Raw genomic sequence first — 11,141 nt, 5'->3', positions numbered from 1 at the left:
TTTTATTTCACATAATATCTTCAAGCTATGCCTTAGGGGTACAGTTAACTCTGTTTCTCCATGTCAACATTCTTACACTAAATGGTCCATCTTGGAACATAAGTATAAAGCAACATTCCTTTTTTTCAATATGTTTATTCTGAACACTGGTGGTTGCAGTCAAGTCAAACTGTGGCATTTCTTTCTGCCACACTACAAACACACACTGTCTTAAGCTACAAGCACAACCCAATCGCCAGAATAAATGTTGCGATGTGTGTTCCTTCAAATTACCAAAACACTTTGCTTATATTGTCTGGTTAGGTTTAGGCACAAAAAACCCACTTGGTTTGGGAAAGATCAGGTTTTGGCTTAAAATACCTTGGTTTTGTCACCGCAAACACAACAAATTTTTTTCTCATGCTCCAAAAATATCCAGTGTTTTCACACTGACAAATATCAAAACACAGTATTCAAATACTTGCCTTCTTCCACTAGCATCCCCTCCGCCTCACAACATGAAAGTCAGCTCATGTAGATGTAATATGGTATATATGACATGATACCATGTCATTGGTTTGCAGAAACTTGGGACTGGGCTGATCAGCAACAGAGATTTGATTGAACACTTGACTGTTTTTTGTGTCCAGGAATTATGAAGTGGTTTCAAGATTCTGCATTCAGTATAGTATCATTAGGTAAGTGACAGTGTGAGTGCCTGAAGTCTAAGGTATACCTTCATATATGCTATACATAGGCTTTATCCACACAAGGAGTGTTTTTGTGCTATAAACTGCATGAATTATGTTTGGTAGCAAATGTTCAGTAACCCTAGAAAACTTAGATAGTAGAATATAGTGATCTAGTCAGAGCCCTAAAGTTTCACAGAATTTGTAGGGGGAAAAAACAACATTTTAATGTTAAATTAAGTCACTGTCTGTCATTGATATTGAAGGAATATCAAATAGTTTGCATAACTCTGTGATCCCTGTAGCCAATTAATAATACTTAGCCCATAATACTGTACTGACCCAGTTTCTTTGATAATGTATTTTTACATAAGGCATTGAGCAGAGCCGGCCCTGGGCATAGGCAGTATAGGCAAATGCTAGGGGCGCCGAAAACGGGGGGAGAGAAAAAAAAAAGTGCCATTACTACTATTATTTCGAAATATCATATAAGCCCACAGCGACATAACGTCATAGCAAAGACTATTAAATAACGGAGAGGCCTTTTTTCTGGGTTCTGGTTCTGGCTCACTGTTGTCCTCTGTGAGGGGGGGCGGGTCGAGAGGCAAGCTGCCTGAATCTGACCGGATCGAGACCCGAAGACCAAGAGAGAGATTTAGGCTACTGATACTGTAGCGGAACCAGGCACGTGCACACATAAGGCCCAAGGGGTGCTTGAGCCCCTGCCCCTTTTACCTCGTATTATAAAGTGCCCTTTTTGTGTGTGTGTTTTTTTTTTTTTAATGAATAAATAAATTCCTGCTGTGCAAAGGGATGTCAAAAAACAGTGGTATAAAAACGCCACAGTTATCTAACGTACGCATTTCCTGGTAATATGGTGTTGGGAGTGTGTTAAGCCTAAAGCCACTTCTCTGTCCACAGCGGCTCTGCTCTCTCTCTCTCTCTCTCTCTACGAACGGTTGCTACTTTCAAATGAAAAGCCCCCCGCTAAGAACCCCGTTCTAAACTCCAACGGGGTACAATGTAAAGCTCTTATTTTGAAGACACAGAAAGAGAGAGAAGCTGCTGCCTCATCAGAACTCACCACGCACGTAGATGAGATGTGACAGTGGAGTGACTTGAACCTTTGTGAGTTATAACAATTAACATAACTTTCTTGTGGGGGCTAACAAGTCGCCTTCCACTTATTCAACGTGCTTAAAGATGAGTCATATTTCAGAAGAGTGTCCATTTGTGCTTGTTAAGCTAACTGCTTGTTAATGAGAGTTAAGAATAATCTGACAGCTGTCTGTGTCGGCTCTTTATCTTGCCACAAATCTTAGACTTCTTCCAGATAGAGTTTTTTGTGACTGCTGTTGTAAACATTGCTGTTCCTACCAACAGTCACAGGTGAAATCTACAAGAACAGACTCAATTACTACAATAAAGAAATTAAACAGGCCAGACAGTCCTTTTTCTCCAAAATCATTAATGAAAATATCAACAACAGTAAAGTGCTTTTCTCCACTGTTGACCGACTTATTAATCCACCATCTACAACCCCATCAGAGATGCTGTCCACTGAAAAATGTGAAGAATTCGCTAAATTTTTCAACGACAAAATTATAGCTATCAGACAGAACATTAGTGCATCAGTATCCAGAAATGAAGCTACCCTCCAGTTCTCCAGAAATATGACTGCTGCCATGTCTCACTTTGTCCAGTTAGATATTGTTGGGCAGCTCAGGTCCTCCACCTGCTGCTTGGACCCTCTCCCTACCACATTCTTTAAAACAGTTTTTAACTGCCTAGCACATGAGGTAATTATTAACTGCTCTCTTCAATCAGGTATATTTCCTGCAGCACTTAAAACAGCTGTCATTAAACTACTCTTGAAGAAGAGCAATCTTGATGCAACCGTTATTGCTAACTATAGGCCCATTTCCAACTTGCCATTCCTCAGCAAAATACTTGAAAAAGCAGTTTACCTCCAGGTTAACAGCTATCTAACATCAAACAGCCTTCTAGACCTTTATCAATCTGGCTTTCGACCTCACCATAGCACAGAAACAGCACTTGTCAAAGTTGTGAATGATCTGCACATAAACATAGATTCTAATAAACTATCTGTTCTTGTGCTCCTGGATCTCAGTGCTGCCTTTGACACTGTTGATCACGATATTTTATTGGAGAGACTAGAAAAATGGGTCGGCCTATCCGGCCCAGTTCTAAACTGGTTCAGTACCTACCTACAGGACAGGCAGTTCTTTGTGTCCATTGGAGACTTTGTCTCAGACAAAGTGGGTGTTATGTGTGGAGTACCCCAAGGCTCGATTCTTGGTCCAGTACTATTTAATCTGTATATGCTCCCACTCGCACATGTTATAAAGAAACACAACATAAAGTACCATAATTATGCAGATGATTCACAACTGTACTTATCTCTATCTCCGGATGACCTACATCCCATTCACTCCCTAACTCAGTGTATTAATGACATCAATCTGTGGATGTCACAGAACTTTCTACAACTGAACAAAAATAAAACGGAAATGCTCATCCTTGGTGCAAAGGCTCAGAGACAGAGAATTGCAGCTCATCTCAGTTCTCTGTCCCTGGAGAGCAAAAGTGAAGCTAGAAATCTGGGTGTAATCATAGACAGTGATCTAAACTTTAAGAGCCTTATCAATCACATCACAAAATCAGCTTTTTATCATCTAAAAAATATTTAAAAATTAAGAGGCTTCCTATCAAAAGCAGACTCTGAAAAATGAATCCATGCATTCATAACAAGTAGACTAGACTACTGTAATGGTCTATTTACTGGCCTCCCAAAATCTGCTGTACAGCGATTACAGTTAATTCAAATTGCGGCTGCACGCGTTCTTACTGGAACAAAAACAATTGAACACATTACACCTGTTCTTAGATCTCTACATTGGCTCCCTGTCAAACCTAGAATTGATTTTAAGATTCTGCTACTTGTCTATAAAGCTCTAAATGGCCTTGCACCTCAGTATATAAAAGACATGCTCATTAGATATGAGCCAGCAAGAAATCTCAGGTTCACCGGCAGTGGTCTTTTAACCATCCCTCGTACTAACTCTAGAGCAGGGGAGGCTGCCTTCTGTATCTATGCCCCAAGTAGATGGAACACCCTGCCTGAGGACTTGAGAGACGCTCCTACACTGAGCACTTTTAAAAGCAGGTTAACAACCTTACTTTTTTCTAAGGTTTATGACTAAGTGTTTGTTTGTGTGTGTGTGTGTGTGTGTGTGTGTGTGTGCATACATGTGTCTGTTCTGTGTATTGTAAGATTTGTGTAGGCTGCATGCACTTGTTCTTTGTATAGTTGCACAAACGTTCTGCACTTGTCCTTTAATCATGTTGTTGTTTATGTGTAAAGCACATTGTGTTATATTGATTTGTATGAAATGTGCTATAGAAATAAAAGTTGATTGATTGATTGATTGATTGTGTCACAGTTTATGTTTGTTAAAGTTTACATCAGTGTTAAAGTGCAGTTAAAGTGTATTACTGTTAATATTCCACACCTCAGCTTTCCCATATAATATCATTCATAGGTGAAATATATACACTGTACTTGGTACTCTGGTTAGACTATATTGCTTTTCAATGACAATAAAGTTGAATGAATCTCATCACATTTTCATTATTAGTCTACATTAGTCTTATGTATAGCACACATCAAGCATCTGTTGTTGTTTTTTAAATTAAAATGTAACATCCAATGGTCACATATACTTCTCTTCTCTCTTCAGATGCACTTTTAACATATTTCACCACCACCAGCCCAGTAACACAGCATCAGGTGCTCTTGTCCCTCTACCTCAGCACAGCAGAGTGACACAGCATCAGGACTAAAGGCTGCACCAACAGACCTGCTGACTGAACATCTCTTCTAACTGACAAAGTGAGATGCGAGTTAGTTCACAGAGGACCAGTTCAAATAAAAAAGCAGTTACACATTTTCCAAAAACAAAGATGGGAGAGTGTCAACATGACTTTTGTAACAGAGACTCAATCAATGGGGAAACAATTTAAAGAAGCTGGCTGATGTACTCAAGCAAGAATGATAGCTTGCACTGCTTCTGCTGCTAAATGTTTTCTCCAAAAGAATAGAGACTTAATAAGGAAGGACTAAAGGTGCAAGCCACTTGCTGAAGGTTCACGAGGATAGCCGCGAGCACAATACCCACATGGCAACATGGAAGGAGTTGTAGGTGGTTTTGCAAAGCGGCTGACAATAGATAAGTGAGAGACGGCACTCTGAGGCTGAGAAATAATATGTTTGCACAATGCCTTATTTATATTGCATTTTATCACTTGTTTCTTTCTTCAGTTTTTATTTGGTGTGATATTTTTGACTTAAAAGAAATAAAATCTTGAATACATACATGCAGTTTCTGTGTGAGTGTATGAACACTGATTGTGAAATTGACTGCGATGCAAGAGGGCGCCGCCTAAGATCTTGCCTAGGGCACCAAATTACTCAGGGACGGCACTGGCATTGAGCATAAAGGCTATATAGCGTCTGGTATATTTTCATGTTAAACAGCAGGGATTTCCTACATATTAATGTTACAAATACGCAAAATCAGGGAACTTCCATGCTCTTCGCTTGCTAGAAAACTACTGGAGTTTCCTTTATGCTAACATTACTAATGTAGGGGGATTCTATGCTTTTAGACTGTGCTGCCTATCAAGTGTCCTCAACTCATTCAAATTCAAACTAAAACAGTACATTACTCATCCAAGCTTGTTGAATCAGATCATTGACCATACAGGCTGACTGTGAAAGTAGCTTATTATGACCAATATTTACATTTCTGGTCAGGCAGCAACCTGTAGTGCCCATAGTAATTATTACAGCAGCCAAGTAGGGAGTCAGGCGAGGCACTTTAAAGAGTTGAAATTCAACATAGGGAGGAGTTTGGGGACCGATGGTTTGGTTGTACAAGCAGCAGATTTTCATTCATGAGACCCATACATGTCTTCAGTGAGTCATTGTAGCTTACTACAGTAGTTAAGTTAGGTCAAGCATATTAAAAATCTGAAGTAAGGTAGTGTTACCCTAACGTGAGTATGTCCCTAACGGTTACATAATGAACAGTTATTATAAATCAAATTATGGTATTGACCAAAACCTAACCAAGGAGATTTCCTTTCTAAACCCAACCCAACCTAATTATACCTGCTGCTGGTGCACTGCAATTTTTAGTTTTATTTTGGGCATAGTCATTTTGGGAGTCTCTGTTAACTGACCTGTTTAGTCCATTAGGTATACCAACATGTTGTTCAAATATGCTAGTGTTATTGCTGCTGCCTCGTGCTAAAATTCTGTCTACAGAACTGTAGACTCTTAGCTGATGAACACAGAAAGATGTATGTCAACATGTAGAGTGTAGTAAAAAAAGAGTTTAGGGTATATGGATGGATGTCAAATACAAATTTACCTCTTAAAAGTAAATTATGCTTAATTCAAAAATGTTAATGCCTCCATGCTGCTTTTGAACCCTCAATAGTGTTTTGAATCCCATTTAGTTTGACAGTATGACAGGAGTGACAAGTTTTTTATATCATGTTTGGATGCAGAGGTTTGCACCAGGGCCGGCCCAAGGCATAAGCGAACTAAACAGCTGCTTAGGGCCCCGTGACCACTAGAGGGCCCCCAAGAGCAATTAACTTAAAAAAGAAAAAAGGTAATTAATTTTTTTTTTTTCCCGTGTGTGAGCAATGATGATTAATATATTATCAAATGTACATACTTGTACAAAAAACAAGAAAAAGAAAAAAGAAAAGAAAAAGCAATGAAGATAAAAATGACAAGATAAAGGTATGTCTTAGTAATGTAACATTTGTTGATATTTTGTTCCAAATAAGTTAGCCTATAATAGCACATTTGCTAGCTAACATTAGTTCAAAATGTGTGACTAGGTTAGATAGCTTACTATTCAAGCTAACGATTTTGTGTTTGTGTAATACTTTGAATAAGTTTTCAGTGTATTTACATTATTCTGGGTCGCTTTTTGGCATCAAAACAACGTTTTTTGATAACAGTGTTTGATAGCAAATGTTTAATAACTAATGTTAATTACAAACGCAGTGAAGTTTGCTAGCAATATGGTTTTGCATTAATTAATTAATTCAGTTAACTCACTAGTTTGAGGTATGTTGTTTACAATTATTTGCTGCAGAGCACAGTAAATTATGTGAGTAAATAAACATATTCCTTTTACATCATCTCCCTAATATGCTCATACGTTATATAAAACTTCCCTAGAAGCACTGTTAAAATATTTTGGAGGAGGCACTGACTCAGCCCAGGGGCAATCCACCTCCTCAGGAGCAGCCAAGGCTGATGAATGAGGTGATCAAAAACTGTCACCATATATATTTAATTTCTAGTCAAATTATCTCATTAAGATATACTAATATAAGATATAATCATATGACAAGCGATATGTTTTTCATCTCAGGTCCATCTCTATCCTCTGCTCCCACTGTGCCCACTGTCCTCTCTGCAACCTCAGCTGTACCTGGTAAGTTAACAACAAAACAGCCTTTAATTGCTCAGTGCACTGCAGAACATACTGAGATGAATATTATTTTCAATATAAGATATAATCATATGACAAGGGACATGATTTTAGACAAATCCATATTATTTCAAAACTTCTCAAACAATTTTTCAGTAGTTCCATAGTTTGTTTTCTTATTACAAGCTATAGCTGTACTTTTTTTATTTAGAAAATAAGCTGCATCATTTTCAAGTGTAATATGACTATAACATGGCTAGCTTGTTTTTCATCTTAGGTCCATCTCTATCCTCTGTGCCCACTGTCCCCGTTGTGTCTTCTGCAACCTCAGCTGTACCTGGTAAGTTAACAACAAACCAGCCTTTATAATTGCTCAGTGTACTGCAGAATATTCTGAGATTAATAATTTTGTCCAAAAATATTATTTTAATTTCCCTATAGGTCCTTCATCTTTGGTCATCGAGATTGATTTGTCGTTATCAGCATCCAGCTTGGAGCAGGGATCAGCAGCTCTGCCAGTTGACCCCACTGAGTGTCCCTCTTTCCTGTCAGACTCAGAAAGGACTGAACAGGTATTAAGAGGGCCACTGCCTATAGAGGACACATTCATATTCCCAAAAAGACACGATGGCCGAAGCCCCCCCCCCCAAGATTTTGCAAATTTTTACATAGTTTTCAGACCTAATTCATCTTAATATTTTATTTATAAACCATTTGTGTTACCTTGTACCTAGTATTTGTCTGATTTTTTAAAATGTATTTTATTTAATACTGTCTGTTTTCGTACATTTGGTGTTGCAGTTTATTTAAAAAAATAAAAATAATAATAAAGCAGATTGTGTTTGCAGTAAACGATTCGTTTATTTTGTTACTTTTAATTGGCCTAGATGACATTCAGTATCCCACTTAGTACTATATCACTTTGAATATTAAGTGTTAATCAACCCCAGGCTGCTCTTGTAGCTGAATATGCTACCATTTCAGATTAAAAACCATAGATGAGTAAAACATGTCGGGCTGCTCCTTAAGGGTTTATGTATTGACTACAACTGTGTCACCAGTAGGGGGAGTTGCTGACTTTGCCAAATATTAATTGAAAGATTTTTCTGTAAATTTGCAAATCTGGTGTCTGCTTCCATGGCATTAATCACTGTGGATTACAATCTAACTACAACAAAAACTTCTCACATTTAGTTTTACAAGTGTATTCGTAATGATAATAATGTCAATAATCATTATTATTGGCAGTAATAGAGGGCCCCAAAATCGAATTTTGCTTAGGGCCCCATGGAGGCTTGGGCCGGCCCTGGTTTGCACGCCCAATTTCTGTAACTTCTCATAAGCCATGCACGCTTTCTGCACTGTAAAAAAGAAAAAGTTGAGAAAACGTAAAATATCAAGGCAACATGATGCAAGATATTTTTGAGTTTTCTCAACGTTTGCCTGCTGTTGTTGACTTAACTAAGGTTTTTAAGTTTTGCCAAGAGTTCTGCCAACTTGGATCTTCTTGTTCACCTAATTAGGAGAATCCTGTGAGACTAAAAAATAAATTCTTGCTTGAATGCCATGTATTTCTACCTGCACCAAACACAGATTATTTCATTGAATTACTACTACAACTATTATATATATATATGTGCGTGCCATATATTGACAGAAACAAACCACGACATACGTAGAAATCACAGTGGTACAAACGACCGCAATCAGCATGATGTAGCTGTCCAGCAAGAAGAAACAGACATGGCATAGTTTGGCAAATTCTAGCTAAAAACTCTCCAATTATTGCAGCGCATTCATACTGTTTAACAGACGTGAAGTCTCTCTCGGCAAACACCCCTTCACTCATGGTGCCAACATTTTTATCATCTTTGTTAACTCGACACAATTTAACCACAGAACAAAGGATGTGAATTAACCTGCAACCGTCTTACACATCATCTTATTCACAACACATTCACGAACCATAATTACACCAACAACAAGAGAATACCCAAGAGTCTTTGCACTACAGTCCACAAGGGGCGTTACACTATAAATCACTCATGATTGGTTGGCAGATCGATCTCTCTCTCTCTCTCTCTCTCTCTCTCTCTCTGATATATATGTGTATATATATATATATATATATATATATATATATATATATATATATATATATATATATATATGTATATATATATATATATATATATATATATACACACTACTCACAATAAGTTAGGGATATTGTGAGAGACTCAGTGGATTTCATACATACAGTGTTTGTTTGACTTCAGAGAGTTTTTGGATAGGGAGGCAATTGTATTGCATTGTGATAGACACACCTCATTTTCTGTTTTACACGTAATGGTCTCACTGTGTACAGTGTGCCTTACATAATGGGGCCAATACCAAAAAACTAAAAGACAACCCTTTTCAACGTGGCATCATTTTCAACATTCTGTGGGTATAAAAAGCTGGTATTGTCAGTAAGTCATTCCAAGTTCATCATTCAAACAGCCATGAACACACAACGTCACTTAACAGACAAGCAGCGCCACCTGGCCATAGCGCGCCTTCGGGTCGGTGGTAGGCAGTCAGATGTTGCTCGTGAACTTGATTTGTCTCAAAGTGTCATCAGCAGACTTGCATCAAGACACAGAACTACTGGCAGAGTTCCTGACAGACCCAGGAGTGGAGCCCCACGAGTGACAGTCCGCAATGATGACCAGTACCTAAGGACCTATGCACTCAGACATCGTTATGCAACTGCCACACAGCTGCAGGCCCAGTTACGAGATGTGAGGGGTACTAGGGTTTCCAGACAAACCATTCGAAACCGACTGCACCGCTTTGGCTTGAATGCCAGACGACCTATGCAGGTGACTCCACTGACACCAAGACACCGCCGTGAACGTTTGCAGTGAGCACAAGACCATGTGACCTGGACAATGCAGCAGTGGTCTACCGTCCTGTTCGCTGATGAGTGTCGGGTCACCTTGCACAGAAATGATGGTCGTCAGCGTTGCTGGAGAAGGCGAGGTGAGCGATACCCCAAGGTCAACATAGTCCCCAGGGTTCCCTTTGGTGGAGGAGGTGCAACAGTAAGGCATCACCAGTCAGCGCAAAACAGATTTGGTTATTGTAGATGGCTCAGTCACTGCACGTTCTTACCTCAGAGACATCATAGAACCCATCATCATCCCCCAATTCTGCCAGCACAACCCCAACTTTCTGTTCATGGATGATTATGCTCCACCACATCGTGCCAGAATTGTCAAAGCTCAACTTCAGGAAGTCGGAGTGCCTCATATGGTATGGCCAGCAATGTCCCCTGACCTGAACCCCATAGAGCACGTCTGGGACCAGCTGAAGCAGAGACTGGATGATCGTACCCCACCCCCACGTGACCTGGCAGAACTGCATGTAGCACTTGTGGAGGAGTGGAACGCTGTCAAGCTGTCATTGCGGCAAATGGTGGAAACACCTGCTACTGACATTGTCAATTTTTGTTATTTGGGGCTATCCTTGTTATTGTCTACATTTTTGGGGTAATAAATATTAAACTAATGAAAATGGTGTTTCTTCTCATTCATTATTAGTAATATCAAAGGGAACTTTTACTTATTTCATTAAAATTCAGACCAAATAGGAGAAGCACTCATGTAAATAACAATATCCCTAACTTATTGTGAGTAGTGTATATATATATATATATATATATATATATATGAATAGTCACATTGACCAAAAATGGATCTAATCTAATAAATCCACTCGATCGACTCCGAGCTGAACTCGTCTCAGCTTCCGCCTGCGATGCAAGATCTGGTTTTTTACCTGAACCTCCTGTGGACACACCTGTTCAGCAGAGAGCCATTAAATACTGTTCTAACTGGTTCAGACATGCGCACTTTGCGCAGTGTTGCGCACATGAAGAATCTACGAGTTG

This window comes from Sparus aurata, chromosome 16, assembly GCF_900880675.1.
Source record: "Sparus aurata chromosome 16, fSpaAur1.1, whole genome shotgun sequence".
NCBI classification, from domain to species: Eukaryota; Metazoa; Chordata; class Actinopteri; order Spariformes; family Sparidae; genus Sparus; species Sparus aurata.
This window is presented reverse-complemented; position numbering follows the sequence as displayed.